This window comes from Catharus ustulatus, chromosome 1 (genome assembly GCF_009819885.2).
Source record: "Catharus ustulatus isolate bCatUst1 chromosome 1, bCatUst1.pri.v2, whole genome shotgun sequence".
In the NCBI taxonomy this organism is placed as follows: Eukaryota; Metazoa; Chordata; class Aves; order Passeriformes; family Turdidae; genus Catharus; species Catharus ustulatus.
In genome coordinates, this window is record NC_046221.1 from 41,429,033 (window position 1) to 41,445,739 (window position 16,707).

Here is a 16,707-nt window from a genome sequence, read left to right on the forward strand (position 1 = left end):
CTTCTAATTAATTTATGCTCTGTCTTAAAGGAGTGTCTCTGCAAGCACAACTGATAATGTAAATAAATCTTTCGTATTTTGCACAAAAGTCGTATTTATTGAAGTAATTCTAAATATTGTAAGCAACCAATTACATACTGACACTTCTTGTTTTGTGAATAGAGAAGGACATGTAGGTGACATGATGGTTGGAGGCTGGCTTGAGCATAGATATCACAAAATGGTGATTTTCAATTCTCTGAGAAGTTAGGAAGGGGGTCAGCAAAACTGCTGACTTGGACTTCCAGAGAGCAGACTGTGGCCTGTTTAGGAGCCTGGTTTACAGAGCCCCTTAGGAGGCAGTCCTGAAGGACAAAGGAGTCCAGGAAAGCTGGATATTCTTCATGAAGGAAATCCCAAAGGTGCGGGAGGAGGTTGTTCCCCTGTGCCAAAAGATGAGCCAGCAGTGGAGAAGACTGGTCTGGCTGAACAAAGAGCTAGTAATTAGGAGAAAAAAGGAGAGCATATGACCTTTGGAAGGAGAGGCAGACAACTCAGGAGAATTACAAGTATGTTGTGAGGTTATGCAGGGAAAAAATCAGAAGGGCCAAAGCCTAACTACTGGCTTTGCCACAAATCTGACTACTGCCACAAAAGACATAAAAAATGTTTCCAAAAATATGTCAGCAAGAAAAGGAGGGCTAAGGAGAATCTCCCTTCTTTAGTGAATGTGAGGGTAAACATAGTGACAAAGGATGATGAAAAGGTTGACATACTTAGTGTCTTCTTTGTCTCACTTGTTAACAGCAAAACTATTCTCTTGGTACCCAGCCCCCTGGCCTGGAAGATGGGGATGGGGAGCAGAATGAAGTCTCCATAATCCAAAGGGATTAGTGACCTGCTACACTACTTAGACATATGCTAGTTATGGGGGCAGATTGGATCCACCCATACTGGGGGAGTTCGTGGAAATGCTCATCAAGCCACTTGTTTCCCAGCAGTCCTGGCTAACCAGGGTGGTCCTGGTTGACAGGAAGTTAGCAAATGCAAGGCCCGTCTACAAAGTGTTCTGGATGAGGGATATGGGGAAGTACAGGCCAGTCAGCCTGACCTCAGTGAAGGGGAATGTCACTGGTTCACGACACAGTTGTCATACGTAGAGGATAACCAGGAGATCAGGCCCAGTTAGGATGAATTTATGAAAGGCAGGTCCAGCTAGACCAACCTGATCTCTTTCTGCAACATAGTGACCCATCTAATGGCTGAGCAAAAAACTGTTGTCCAGGATGCTGTCCACCAGGACTTTAGTAATGCCTTTGACACTGTTTACCCACAGCATTCTCCTGGAAAACCTGGGCTGCTCGTGGCTTGGACCTGCGCACGCTTTGCTGGGGAAAAAAACTATCTGGATGGACACACCCAGGATGGATGGAGTTGCATCCGGTTGGCAGCTAGTGATAAGTAGTGCTCCCCAAGGATCAGTGTTGGGGCCAGGCCAGTTTAGTTTCTTTATCTATGATCTGGATGAAGGGATTGAGTGCACCCTCAGTCAGTTTGCAGATGACACTAAGCTGGGTAGGAGTGTTGATCTGTTGGAGGGTGGGAAGGCTCTAGGGAGGGATCTGGACAGGCTGGAATGATGGGCAAGGACAACTGTATGGAGTTCAACAAGGTTTCATAACAACCCCGTGGAACACTGCAGGCTTGGGAAAGAGCAGCTGGAAATCTGCCTGGTGGAAAAAGACCTGAGAGTGCCGCTTGACATCCAGTTTAACATGAGCCAGCATGTGCCCAGGTGGCCAGGAAGTCCCATGGCATCCTGGCTTGCATCAGCAACAGTGTGGCCAGCAGGAGCAGGGCAGCGATTGTCCCCCTGCACTAGGCACTGGTGAGGCCACACCTCAAATCCTGTGTTCAGTTTTGGGCCCCTCACTGCAAGAAAGACCTTGAGGGGCTTGAGTGGATCCAGAGAAGGGCAACAGATCTGGTTCTGAAGCACAAGTTCTATGAGGAGCAGCTGAGGGAGCTGGGGGTGTTCAGCCACGAGGAAAGGAGGCTCAGGGCCTTATCACTCTCTACAGCTGCCTGAAAGGAGGGTGTATTCAGGTGGGGGTCGGACTCTTCTCCCAGATAACAAGTGATAGGACAAGAGGAAATGTCCTCAAATTGTGGTAGGGAAAGTTTAGATTGGATATTAGGAAAAATTTCTCCACTGAAAGGTTTGCTAAGCATTGGAACAGGCTGCCCAGGAAATGGTGGAATTGCTATCCCTGGGGGTATTTAAAAGATGTGCAGATGTGGCACTTGGGAACATGGTTTAGTGGTGGACTAGGCAGTGCTGAGTTGGCAGTTGAACTTCATGATCTTTTCCAACCTAAATAATTCTATGACTTCATGATTCTCATTCTTTCCAACCAAAAAGTTGCCTACGTCAAAGGAAGAAAACATTAACAGAAAAAAAGTAGTGGTAGCCCTGTAATCCACTTACATTTCAACAAGTTAAAGGGAGAGCTATCAGAAGATTATCTTTACTGTCCTACACTTACTATGTGAAAATGGGTTGAATGCAGGACTTCCAGAGGAGCAGAAGTTATCAGAGAGCTTGATGCTGCCATCCTTATTTCTGTTATAGAGAATCTACCTATAAGATGCAATGAATCAAGTAACTTGTATCTACGAATGTTGTTCAACATAGGAGTTGATAGAGTCTGATAAAGATTTGATTTCTCAATTATTAAACTTAACTAAAAAGTAAAAAAGCAACTATTGTAAAACAATTGAATTTGCTAATTTTAACTCTTCTTTAGTCAAATTCAGCGCTAATATGTTACCAAGCATATTTGAGTTGGAGGGTTTCCTAATATTTCTGTAAAACACAAAATACACAAAATAAATTCAGCAACATAAAAGTGCTTGTTCTAATAAGAATGAGCTGAATTAGCTGGAGTAAGAATAAGGATTTTTTGCAGCAATATGGCAAGCATATGTTCCATCCTTTCCAAAATGCCATTGTGCAAGCTGTTTGGTGGGGTAGGCTGCTGGTTTGGTGTTGATGGTTGTAACAGATTTATTGTCTTTCAAACTTATGTCAGCTGCAGCAAAACAAAGATGTATGTCAGTATGTTAAATGACAAATCTTTTCCCATTTTCAAAAAATGTTTCGCACTAGTCAAAGTTTCAAGTCCTCAGATATTTTATATTTCTCAATTCATTTGTTTCTCTTCTGTACTCACACACATATTTCCAGCTAGGACAGGTGCACAGTTCTGCCACGTATCATTCAGTCAAAATAGTCAACATTTGGTGATAAGCCAAAGAGACCTTTTGTTGTTTTGTTTTTTTTTTTTTTTCCCAGAGGGAAGTCCGTAGTTTCTTTTTGAGAGAGAATAGGAATGAAAGGGGAATACCAGAAATTCTTCTCCTATTAGTTCTGTGTTTGAAATATTATTAACACTTTCATTTTCTCACTCCTACTCTCACCATTTGAATCTGGGTCATAACAGCATGCCTACCCTTCAGTACCCTGAGTGGGTGGTTGTTTTGGCTGGAACTAAGGCATTCTTGCTTTGTGACAAAGAGTGCCCTTATGGTGACACATACCTGTCCTTTTCAGTAAGTTTTTATACATTGCCTTTTTTAAAAAATATCTTATTATAAAAATAGACTAGAGAGTAGAATTCGTGTTATTCAGTATTCATATTGTTCTAACAATGCGTGAAATGAAAATTTATGAAATACTTTAGTCTGTCCTCTTCACAAAACTGGATTACTCCCTATAGCATCTTTTCTTTCCCCTTACCAAATATTTTTCCTCAGTAAAATACTTTGATACATGCTCTAACCTCAAATACTACTGCACATGACTGAAGTCCAGGTTCAGTCTCTAGTACTTGATTCTTAAGATATAAAATGAAGAATCTGCAGATCTAGAATTAAATTACAGTAGATACTAAATTCACTTAGTGCCAGACAGATAATATAAAGAGAGAGTCAGACCTGTAAGAACTCTTGCATGCGAAGACAAGAGGGACCAAAAGAGATATGTGAAAGAAGCCCACTCTCCAACAAAATCAAGAGCTGGTACATAGAAGGCTTAAATGATGTGCAGCAGAATGGGAGTGACACATGTAGATTTATGCCTTTCCAAGAAAATAAGGTGTCCTATTGACTCTGCATGTGTCTCATTGCAATGCTTCTTTCTGTCCTGTTTGAGGGGTGGAAAGGCTCTGTGAGCAAATAATTCTGGACTTCTAGAAAAGGTGCAGAGAGGTGATCTACTACTCTTCTGAACTAAAACATCTACCATTCTGAGTGTGATTCCAATGAAGATAAGGAAGAGAGACCATTTTGCATGGTGTTGGTTTTCCCAGTTATTAAATCATTAAATAATTGGCAAATATCCTAAACAGCTGCTATTTTAAAAAATCAGGAAAATCAGTACCAACAACCTGTTCAAAGTAGTTCACGCTTATTTCTTTTCTAGCTAAGATACTGAGTAGAGGTAAAGTACTAGCGTAGTTAAATCCAGTATTAAAACAATCCTAAAATTTGTATAAATATATGTATACTGTTTGCTTTTACTGCCACAAAACAAATGCAGGATTTGCAACCTGGGTAATTTGCAAGAATTTTCGAGCTGTAGAGAGAAATAATGCAGTGTTATTTTTATAATTTAGTGTACAGGACACATTTGTGCTAAAGCTCTGTAAACTGGGCCCATGGTCAAAAGGAGCAATTAGCACTTTGTTAGTATGCAATGATGTACTAATCTACACAGTCCCCAAAAGCAATCATCTATTCCTTTTGCCCTCATGTACAAATTTTCTATGGTATGTACTATTCTGCCCCCAAAATAACTCATTACAGCATAGAAAGAAAAGAAAGAAGAAAAAAAAAAGGATTTCCTGTAATTACAATCTATGTATCAATTAGAATTTGTTTATTGGAAAAAAAACACATGCTGTTCCATTAACCTCTTTTTCTGTGCTGAGATAGCTGCATAGTTCTCTGAAAGTGTTAAACAGCTGTAACTGTTGTATTAAAGAGCAAAAGGGAGTCAAATTTAGGTGACAGAATTTTTCCATCTGAACCCCCTCGAAAGGTTTCTCCTACCTAAAATAAACTGCTGCAAGCCATGATCTCCAGAAAAATAAGCCTGGTGCTAAAACTGGAGGGATGGTAAAAGTCAGTGAAAGTATTGATAACACTGACAACTGTGAGAGGACTAAACCCTAATATTCTCTGAGTGTTCCACATCCCCCTCTAGTGGCTGCTATGCAAAAGATGTGAATCTATCACAAGTACCACTTAAATTAACATTCAATATAGATGGCCTTTGTGATAGTCACCAGAGATGGTCCACAGTGAGGGCTACAAAAACCAAGGAGGAAAACAAGGAGCACACTGCCAGAAATCTGAGAGTGTTAGAGGCCTATTTTCAAAAGCTATTTTCCAAAAATCTGGCTCATTATAAGCTATCTCAGCTGCAGCACCCACCAGCCAAAACACCTTCAGCCACTAGCCATTTTGGAAAATCTCGGCTCTGCAATTTATGCCTATTGACTAAGGGGGTACAGGCACCCTCTCCTCCCTAATTCAGTTGCCTAGAAGCAGGCCAATACTGCAGTTTCATATTTACCCAGCAAAATTCACAAGGTGTCTGACCACAGGGTTGCAGTTTCCAAAAAGGGTATGAACAGAGAGATGTTAGCTCCCTCAGACCAATATTGAAATTTAATCTTCAAGTCAAAGGAGAAAATAAAAAACAAAATTCTGTGAACTGACAGCACAATCATTAATTTTACAGAATGAACATTCATGGGGACCTCTAAATAAAAATATATCTTTTAGAGTCACTGCCCACATAGCTGTCTTTGATATTACACATGAAAAGCTCTTTGGCTCTTTGGTTCTTGGACCTTGAGAACAATGGGCATACTCTGGGGTTTGATAGGAGGACAGGAAGAAGAGTAAAAAGGTTTATATATATGTAAATAAATATTACCTAAACTACTTACAACACTGCAAAAACTAATATATTCCTTCTAACCTTCTGAAAGAAATAAATTAGAGATTACGTTGGGATGAAACTACTTATATCAATTTTAACATATAGAACACCCTAACATTACAAAATTTATTAATGGATCTGCTATACAGCAAAATAGTTCTACTAGGGTCATATCAACAACTTGTCCACCTCATTCAATTCCTTTTGCAAGCAGCAGTACCTGATTCATTTGGTTTCCTCCATCTGTCTTTCTGTTTCCCCAGTTCAGCACTCCAGGATACCACCTTTTGCAAAGAATGCTTTAAATTTGCTCTGGAAAGAAAATATAGTAGCTTGGATATTATCCAACAGGGCAAGGCATAGAGAAGATTTCTTTTCTTGTTTGCTCCTAAGCTGCAGAAAGCTATCTGAAATATTTGTAACAGTGCTGAATTAGTTTTCATTTACTTCATTTAGCTTTCATTGTCAATGAGTTTTGTAACAGAGCAGTGGTAGGCAAGGAGTAGATAATATGTTAACAAGAAGGCTGTTCCTGTCTCTGCTTAGTGTCAGCACCTGCTATTTGGGATTCTCTCCAAAAATTGTGTTCCATTTGTGAGAATACTGAAAAACAATGAAGAGACTTACTGAGAATTCTAGTTCTGCTTGTCTACACTTACTTGGCAAATTAATAAAGAAAAAGAAATGAGCATATGGAACTATAAGTTTTCAGATATGTTATCCACAGTAGACGGTAATAAGATACTGCCAAAGATTCAGCATTTGGACATATTGTTTAATATTCATGCAGCAAAATTTGAAATGATTGTGTTCCAAAAATATTTCTTTTTAGATTTGACTTTGCTGAAAATACCAAATTGTCATCTGCTTAATAAGTTTTTATTTAAATAAAATAACATATTTTAATATATGTTGCTATCATGCTGTTATAAATATTGGAAATGATTAACAGTGGGAGAGTATTAAAAATTTAAACTGTTTCACCATCTGTGCTGTTTGTTTATTTTTCACATTTCATTCAACTTGGAAAGTGAAAATAGATTAATTTTTTTCTCTTTCACTCTTGTGCATCACCATGATGATTCAGTGTCTCTGCTACAAACATCGCAAGGGTATATTTAGCTCCAGACTTCCAAATTTAAAAAAAGGCTGTTCTCATACAGTTATAAATAAATAAATAATTAAACAAATAAATTAAACCCCGAACACAAATAACTTGACTTGATTAAAACAAATCCACGATTGGCTCATTGTTTCAGATTTTTATGTTCCTAACTTTTCCCAATATACTACAGGCAAGGCTGGGTTTACACAGCTGGTGTATCTGATGTGCTTGACAAAGGCCTTCTGCAAAAAGTTTGTTAGCTAATCAGGACAAAGGATGCCTGAAGAGTGATGATAAGGTCTTGTCTTCAGTAAAGCACTCTATGTTACTTTTATGTGATGAATGCAAGACCAGTGTGAATATTTTTTTTAGGCCCACCTTAATACTCTGCCCACTTGATAGTTGTAATTTAAAAGCACTAAACTCTTTAGTTGCCAAATCACTGAAGATGGAAACAAGTTTCAAGGTCCAGATTTGCTGCAGAGAAGAGTGATTCCAGCTCTGCTATCCTGTTACAATTTTGCTTTTCAGTTGGAATATCTCAGAGGCATTCTTCTTCAATATTAAAATGAAGAAAAATCTGAAAAACTGAATCCTGAATTGATGTTCTGCCTCACGAAGAGAGGTCATGTCCCAAGACCATTTAATCTCTCAGAATCTGAGCAACTCCCTACTGAATCACTTAAATTACAGCGTGAAAACTAAAAATAAATCTGTTTGATTAGCAGCAACAAACACTTTCTGCGTTCCACGTTCTCAGGCACAATGGCTAGAGATCAATGTCATCTCTAAGTTGGAATAGATTCCATGCATTCCTCATAAAATATTTCCAGAATCATATCACAATCATCCCATATTTACTGATTCCAAGCTTGAATTCAGTAGTAAAGATCTAGGCCCGAGATCTTTGGCGTTTTTTTAATCAATGCAAAACAAAATAAAACCAATTTCATATAATGCAAAACTTCAGATTGTTAGCAATCTCTACTTACTTCTTGGTTACGCTTCTCCTGGACAATTTCCAGCAGCCATTCCACTGTAATTAATTCATTAGCTGCAGTGTTCTGAATTTCAACTGATCTTTTTAAGGCTATAGTAAAAGAGATGGAAAAAAGAGGAAAGTTAATGTTCAAACCTCTTCTAAATTAATAATTTTTTTCTTGGAAATTTACTTTGTGTGGATCACAAAGTGACAAGAGCAAGAAAAACACCACTCCACCCATGTTCCCTCCAATTATAGCACAGTGATTCAGGATAACAAGAAAGACCAAGGAATTAAAAAAAAAAAATAAAAAATTGTGATTTAGAAGGAATATTTGAAAACCTTCAAAAATGACACCTTTGAATGTGATATAGAAATGAAGAACAGGTATAAACAAATTAGACTTGCTTTACATATGAATGCGACCATATAGATTTGTTTTATCCTTTCATTTGCCCTCAAATTTCGATAAGAATTCTCTTGCGTGCTAATTGCCTGGGATTTGAATGTTCTGACACACAACACTTGTGGTAGTCAGTTCCACTAATAGCTCTCCACTCTTTTTCCTGTAAGAAATCACACTTTTCAGAGACACAAATTCATTTTCTCAGGGGGGATTAACAGGTTAAGTCCTTTATTCCTTAGCTTTGATGAGTCTGGAATGGATTGTGAACATGATATTGCAAATTGGCAGAAAGATATTATTTTGTCTGATTTTTTGAATCAGCCTCTCTCAAAGAGTCTAATCAAACCTGTCACTCTTATGAAGACTGACATGGCCAACAAGTGTGCTGCTGAAATGCAACCTGCCAGACTTAGCAACTCCTGACACAAACACAGTTGAAAACCTGGATTTTCCATCGACCCCAACTTGGTTTTGCTATCAGGTGACTTCTGTAGCTAGACCTCATCGATATTTCTGTCAGAAAGGTTACTGCATGTGTTGTTCATGTGTTGTTCATGTTCAATTTATAAAATATTGAAGTGAAAATGATGGGGTTATTTGAACATTTATTGTTGAACAGTGAGAAACAATGTATTTGCTGATGTCAAGGAGGAGTCTATATGTGCTCAGACACCAGCAAGTGCAAAAGTAATTTATCTATCTTTCCACAAGTCCTTGGAAAACCCTTTTTAATTTTTAGCTGAAAAGAACCTTAGGCTCAAAATTAAATGGTTAAATACTCTCTGTTTCAGAACTTAAGTGTGCTTTACAGCAATTCATACTACAAAATGAGTGATTTTCATTTTCCTCCTCTCCATGGATATGGCTTGCAAACATATTCCCTTGTTACATCTCTCCTCTCTATGAATGTTGCACTTTTTCTGCTGCATTTAGCAGCATAGCTTACACTCAGATCACAGTTGATCATTTCAGGGCACTGGGAAGATTCTGAATCCTTCAAACAAAACTAATGGTTAGATTTTTAAAAGAAATATGAGAATTAGGCAAGCAGGGGTTACTGAGTTTAGGAGGGATGACCAGCTAATTCACTTCAACTCCAGCAGTAATCCAAGACTGGAATTTGGGAAATTTTACTCAGGCAGCGTCCAGTAGGGAGTTTTGTCTGAATAGGGATGTCAGGAGTATATCTTTACAATACCATCCTTTACTAAATCTGAAATGTATCAGATCTGTTTCAAGGGCTTTGCTGCATTACATTTTCTTAATGTAAGTAAGAAAGAACAAAGGAATCTATATAAAGTGGACAGAATAAGTTCAAGAAGAATAATATCTCAGCAAGTATCTGTGGGTATGAAGGCTATAATAATAATATTAAAGAGCTAAATGTTTCCTAATCAATCCAGTCAAGTACCTACTAAAAGAAAAAAAAAAAAAAAAAGAAAATGAAAAAAAGAAAAATCTCTTTTTTTTTCCCCTCAGCTATGGTGGTGCAGCACCTGCCATTAGCTGTGGTGGTTCCTATTTTCATATTGTCTGACAGTAGCAGTTGGACTGAGCCAGAGCCAGTGAGGCCGAGAGGCAGACTCCCTGCTTCCACAAAGCTGAATTTAATAAGATGAGAACAGTATGCCAAGATGGTGAACTCCCTCCCTAGCACTTATCATGACACTAGTCACTCAGCAGGGCCCTTATTGCAGCAGTAATCTGGGTGAGCCTGGCAGAGCATCCTGCTTACAAGTTCAATATAATAGAACAGCAGGGCACTGGAGGCCTGGCAGAAAAGCTTAGCAAAGTTAAAGCCTATTACACTATGCTTGAAAAAAATGGCTCTCAAAATATTATATGCCGAGTAAAAATCTGGACATTCCAAATGCAGTGGCATACTAAGCCTCCTCTATAATGGTGCACTCATTAGTCTATAGACACGAGCAACATGGATTTAAAACTCCATAACCTGAATGGAAATGGATATGCAAATTCATCCTTTCCTTCTGTTTGGCTTGAATTTAATAGGCAGGACTGGAGCATAATATATAGATAGTGAAAACAGAACTTGAATCTGCTCTGATCTGCCTAAAGTTGTTGGAGTCAGAAAAATCCCTGCTCTGCATTTTACCACCTTTATATTTTCAAAAATAATAAAAATCATTTGGAAGTAATTACCCATCTCATTTGTACATACTGGGATGAGAACATGAAATCTCAACCCGGACAAGACCTGTGGCAAGGAAGCTGTATCAAACACATCTTTAATGTAGCAACATATGACCACATGCATTTAAATTAAAGAAGAATAATCTTTATGATTATATTGAATAATGATCTGTTCACAGTAGTCAATAAATCAGACTGTATTTCCATTAGATTATTACTTATATGATTGAACACTTAAAGTCCATTTTATTCTTCTCTCCATTTTTAGGCCCAGTGGTGTCTATTATTGTATAGACTTGAAATTAATCAGGAGTATGCTGATATTACCTTGAAACAGGTTCCTTAATTTGAATGGCACTTTGAAAAGAGAATTTTACTTGTTAGGAATTGCCAGAAAAGTCCTTCCATCTGGTCAAAAGACCATAATGGGAAACTCCCCTGAAATGAATTCTAAAATGATAAAACAGATAAAAAGAGACAGAAAAAGAAGAGAAAGGCATATACTCCTCTGCATACACTTCATTTCCTTTTGGAAGATAAGGGTGTAATCTGGCTATTTTTTTTAAAGTTAGTCAGGCCTTCTTTTGCCTGAACATACTCCTAAAAGCCATATGACATTCCTGTGGGTTTCCCCTATACTGTATATTTACCAGAAGAGCCAGAAGAGCTAGTGTCTCCTGTGGTTTCTGCAGCATATACATGTGCATATATCCCATATACAATAGAACTGCATGTCTTCCCAGCTAAAAGGAACCTCAAGAGGTTTTCAGCACAACACGCTGCACAAAAAAGGATTTTGTCCAGCTAGAGTCTTCAAAAAAGCCTCCAAGGACAGAGAATCCATAATTTCTTTGGGCCTTTCTTTTGATGTTTAATTATTCTCAAAGTGGATCAATCTTTCCTTATTTCCTATAAGCTATAACTTTTCCTATTTCAATTTATAGTTCTCATTCACCCACTGTGCTCCTTAGCAAAGAAATTGTGTTTACCTTCTTAAAAACCATCTCTTAGGTATCAGAAAGCTGCTACTAAATGCCCCACACCTCCCCTAAACAATCTTGCTCTCTAAAGAAGCACAGACCCTTCAGCTTCTCCTGACAAGACATTTGCTGCAGCCTCCTGACCATCTTGGTAGCTCTCTGCTACACTTGCTGATATTTACTGGCATCTTCCTTGTGCTGGAGAGGCCAAAACTGAAGGCAGGCTCAAAAAGTGGCAGAGGGAAATAATCAGGCTGTGTTCTAGTGGCTACACTCCTGTTGAAATCTCCCAATGCATTTAGACTACTGCCCACCAGGATCTCCAGGTCCTTTCCAGAATCTTTCAGCACTAGTGTGGCAATCTGTAGGAAGAAGGGTTGGTGATCTGGTGACTTCCTTGAGTTGCTTAAAGAAAACTTCCTCTATTTCTCAATATTGACTAAATGGTTTTTAAGCGATTCCCACTACAGTGTTGCTTCTACCAGCCTCTCCTCTGATCATGACTCACAAGTCCTCAATCACCCTACCTACTTTTCCACAAAAGATCTCAATGCATCAAAGGCGCTTCCTCAGATAGATAGCACTCCTCTTCCTTGCCCTTGCTGCCTGTTGTTCCCAAAGAACTTCTGTGTTCCTTACAGTGCAGAGATTCTGCCACATCTCAGTTATTCTTATGCTGCCTTAGTTCTGCACCTGCACACAGAGATCCACCTCCTCCTGTTTTCTTCCCAGACTGTGTGCATTTGTACACAAACACTTGAGGCAAACCTTCTTTTAACCTGTCTTGTCCTTCCTGAGGGCTCTCTTGCTCCTGTCACCCTGTCCCATGTATTTATTGCCCCATATATTATTCTTCCCTCACTTAACTGCAAGCTGTCATCACCATCCCCTGACACACCTGGTTTAAAGCCTGATGGCAAAGATCATATGTGTGGATATTTTGGATACTCTAGGGCACCTCAAATGGAAAGTACTTGCGTTTAGACAGTTAAATCCCGCCTTTAGTGTCTGAGTCCAAGACTTACAATTGCTTCTGTCTGGTCATGTCTATTTCTCATCTCATCCTTCCAGTCTGTAACATTTCATTGACCATTTAAACAGAGGAACAGACCTAGGTGTCCTTTAAAAATGCAGAGAAAGAAAATTTTAGATGCAGATTTTAGGGTTGTTTTTGAGAAAAGGCCTTCCTATGTGAAAAAAATTGACTTATTTTAATCACCCAACAGAATCTAGCCAAGAAGTACTCAAACTTCAGTGCAAACACAGCAAAATCAACTAAAATATTCCTACCTTAGCACAAGGATCAACAATATTTCTCACATGTAATAAACACAGGAGGTAGAAGAATTTTAGGTAACAGCCTGTAGTCAAGGTGCCTGAGTGCACTAATAGCCAAAAAGCCCTTAGCCTGCCTCAGATGGCATCTCCACAAGTCCAGAAGATCTACTTACATCCAGCCCTGAGTGTTTGCCTCTTTCCTAAGTTTCTCTGGAGGAGTTTTGGTTTCCAGCTCAGGTGCTGTTTTGCCCTGCCTGTCCATGCATCCAGCTGACCCTATGAACTGCCTTCCCAGCTAGAACCTGGGGTCTGCCCAGCAACTGCTGGACCTGACTCTGACCTGCAGATTGACTTCCTGGCTTGGCCTCAGACCTCCTCCATCATCATGAACTTGCTTGATGATTTCAACTTTTGGTTGGGCCTGGCTACTACCTCTGGGCCTGCCCTGCTCAGGGTGGCCCCTGGCTGACAAGCCTCTGCCCTGCTGCCCCCTGGCTCCATTCCCCTTAGGGGCTCTCTGGCCCCTGCTGGCCCCTGATGAAAACTGTAAAAATGGTTAATGCAAGGTACCAGGATTTAGGCATGTAGTCAAAGCATTATTGTGAAAAGAGCAGAGGCAGCACTTGGAATTTTACTGCAAAAGAGAAGCTTTCAAAAACATCAGTTGTTTCATTTTCCCCTACAGTTCTAGGCTGCTGGCTAACTTTAATATGTATTGATCTCTCTACGACCTTTGAAAGCCTCTACTTAAGTACTACTCTTCCTGCTTCAGACCCTGTCTGCAGTACCTTGTTACATTCTGCCATGTTGTGATAAGTGACAGTCACCAAATTGAAGCACTTTAATTTAGTATTAGCAGACTTCACTGTTTTCCACTTGGAAAGGGACACTTTGTGGATTTTGTGGAAAATATTAATAGTTCACTTAACCCAGAGAGGACATTTTGTATAGTAAATTACAACCCATCACCATTCTTTTGATTTCTGATACTTCTGTGTAGTCTACAGAACTGAGAGTAGTTTGATTTTTTCTGCATCCTGTCCCCACAGCAAACACACTGGTGAGTTGAAGATATGCATGGTGTCTTTTGACCCCTGCACATTGTAAAGATGAATCAAACCTGTAGTTCATCTGAAAAGATTCGAAGTTTATCATAAGGTTAAAAAAAACCCCAACCAGTTTATAAAATGAACAATCTTAACTCTCCCCTGCAGTATGTTTTGGGATAACCATTGAATTAAATTCTTTTGGATATCTCTGGCTGTAAAGTACATGGAATTTATTTGTAAACACACTGGCATTGGGACTTTGGATTACTTTTTTTCATTGTCATTTTGAAGTATACAATTTTTTTTTCCTCACTAGTAAGTGAGCTTTTATTAACTGATAATCCACATCAGCAAAAAAGCTCCTGGCTAAGATTAGACAACTTCATGCAAATAAGCCTGAGAGTCCTAGGGAGCAGCAGTGTCCCAGAACATTTTTCAGGGCTTGTGGGTATGACTTGCACGGACTGAAGCAGCTAAGCCTTTAATGTCAACAGAACTCCAGTGAAAAGGCACTGCAAGAAGCCCTTGCTTTGCTTTGTGGAAAATCTTCTGGTGTTAGAAAGCCAGGATGCCACTGATGGCCTCCTGTTCATATCCAACACCCTGAGCAAGAAGAGCAGACACAGAGCACTGCCAAATCCTACCAAAGAATAATTTTTTTCTCTTTTAAGTCTCATTTTGGGAAACTGGTTTCATTTTTGTGACTTATCATGTAACAATGAAACATTCCCAGTCAAATGATATGTTCTGGACGGTGCTAAATGCTCTTGGTAGATTTTGGATTATGTTGCTAATATTAGGTTGGTATTCAACCATTTTAGTGCCATATGAAGGATAGATAAGATTTTCAAATTATTTCATTGCTGAAGCCAAAATTAGTGACTAAATTTTTCAAATAAGCTTTTAATATCACTGGACATCAGGAGTACTGGAGAAATCATTAGCAATGCAACTTCATGAAGGAAGAAATTCCTTTGGATATTCTAACTGATGGGACCAGTGTACTTGTTGCAAGGAAGAGAACAAATGAAAGTAACCCTGAAACAGAAAGCACCATGTAGATAGTGTTATATAAAGCTGAGTGTGCCACTTGGCTTGTGCTATAACAGATGTTACTCAAAACCATATGGGAATTTCTGAAGACAACTTTTATTCTGAAATTCCTCATCTGACTTAGCAGAGATGAATACATAGTAATGAGCATGTATACTCTTGATGAAATTTCAAGAAAAAGGAGTTTCAACATTCTGAAAGCAAAATCTTAAGGCCTTTGCATATTGGATTCTCTTAACTTACATGCTTAAGACGAATCAAATAAATGTTTTATTTTGTGGGACCAGACGGCTAACACCTCACAGACTAAAACACCAGCTGCCAATTTGTTTGTTGGTGTTTGGCTTTAAGTTACTGCACGCACTGGGAGAGAATAAACTTTTAATTTATGTCAAATTTGTTATTTCACAATTTGAATTTTAGTGAAGTTCACATTGAGTGGAGCAACAACCTGAGGCAAATCCTTGTGCTGTTGTCTCAGGGAATATTTTCCTACATGTACTTATGCCACCATTTTGATGTGAAAGATGGACAGTCATGCTTTAAAAAATCCTGTTCTCCTTGAGTTCCAAAAATCAGTGCCAGAGGAGTAGGTGACCATAATTTGCTTTTTATGATGACTTCAGCTTTTTTTCTGTTAATATCTATTTCCAGCAACTATTCCAGTTGTGTGTGCAGTACATTGTAACTACTCTTACACAATCCTCAACTGTATCCAATGACATAAAAGGCCAAGATTCATCACTGTTGATTTGTAATGCCATAGTCCAAAAATACTATGGCATGATCTATGACAACATCACATCTGAAGAAATCTCAGTTTAATTTTTGTGTTCAAGACAGAGCAAATACATGCTACTTGAACAGAATTTTTAAGTATTATGGACCATGGACAGACTGGATGTGGGGCATACTAAGGCAATAATTGCAACTGACTCTAAACCCCTTCTCTACCAGACCTTGGCACTGAAAGTTCAAACCATTATTGTTATTTGTACTCAGAGGTAGTTTAGATATGGGACAATAATTCATTCTCATTTAAAAATAATTGAAATGCCTTTTGCATGACTTATGTAAAAATTAACTTGTTGCTATATCGTACCACTTTTAAACATTTTATAGTGTCTGATAATAGTAGCTACAGAACTGCTTGACAAATGCTGTTTATAGTATGATTCCAGTAGGCCACTGATAGTGAAAACAGGATACCCACAAAACAGATTCTGTTAATCAGGAATAAACCAACTTGCTGAACTGCACTGTTGGGTAAACCATGAAAGAAAGAAAAACAGTTGTTTGACTTGAGCGTCAAATTTAGAAAACAAACAAAAGCGTTGGTATACCCAAACAGGGATTATTTTTTAAAATCATTTTTCTGTGTACTTCATATATTTAAATTCCTTTTAAAACATGACAATTAATTCAGGAAAGAAATTAATTAATAATTGAAACACTGACAGCCTCATTTCTAAATAAAAATAATAAAAGAGATTAATGGGATTTATTTCTGGACAAAGAGATCTGAATTTCTTCTTGCCCAAGAATGATTGTGAATCTGTAGCTGAGGTCTTTGTAAGACAAAACCAACTTGTAAAGTAGCTACACATAGAAGTAGTTTGCTGGGGGCTTTTTGGTTTAGTTTGTTTTGGTTTGGTTTTTGGTTTTTTTTTTTAGGTTCAGTCACCGTTTTTAGTTTATTCAGGAATGAAAG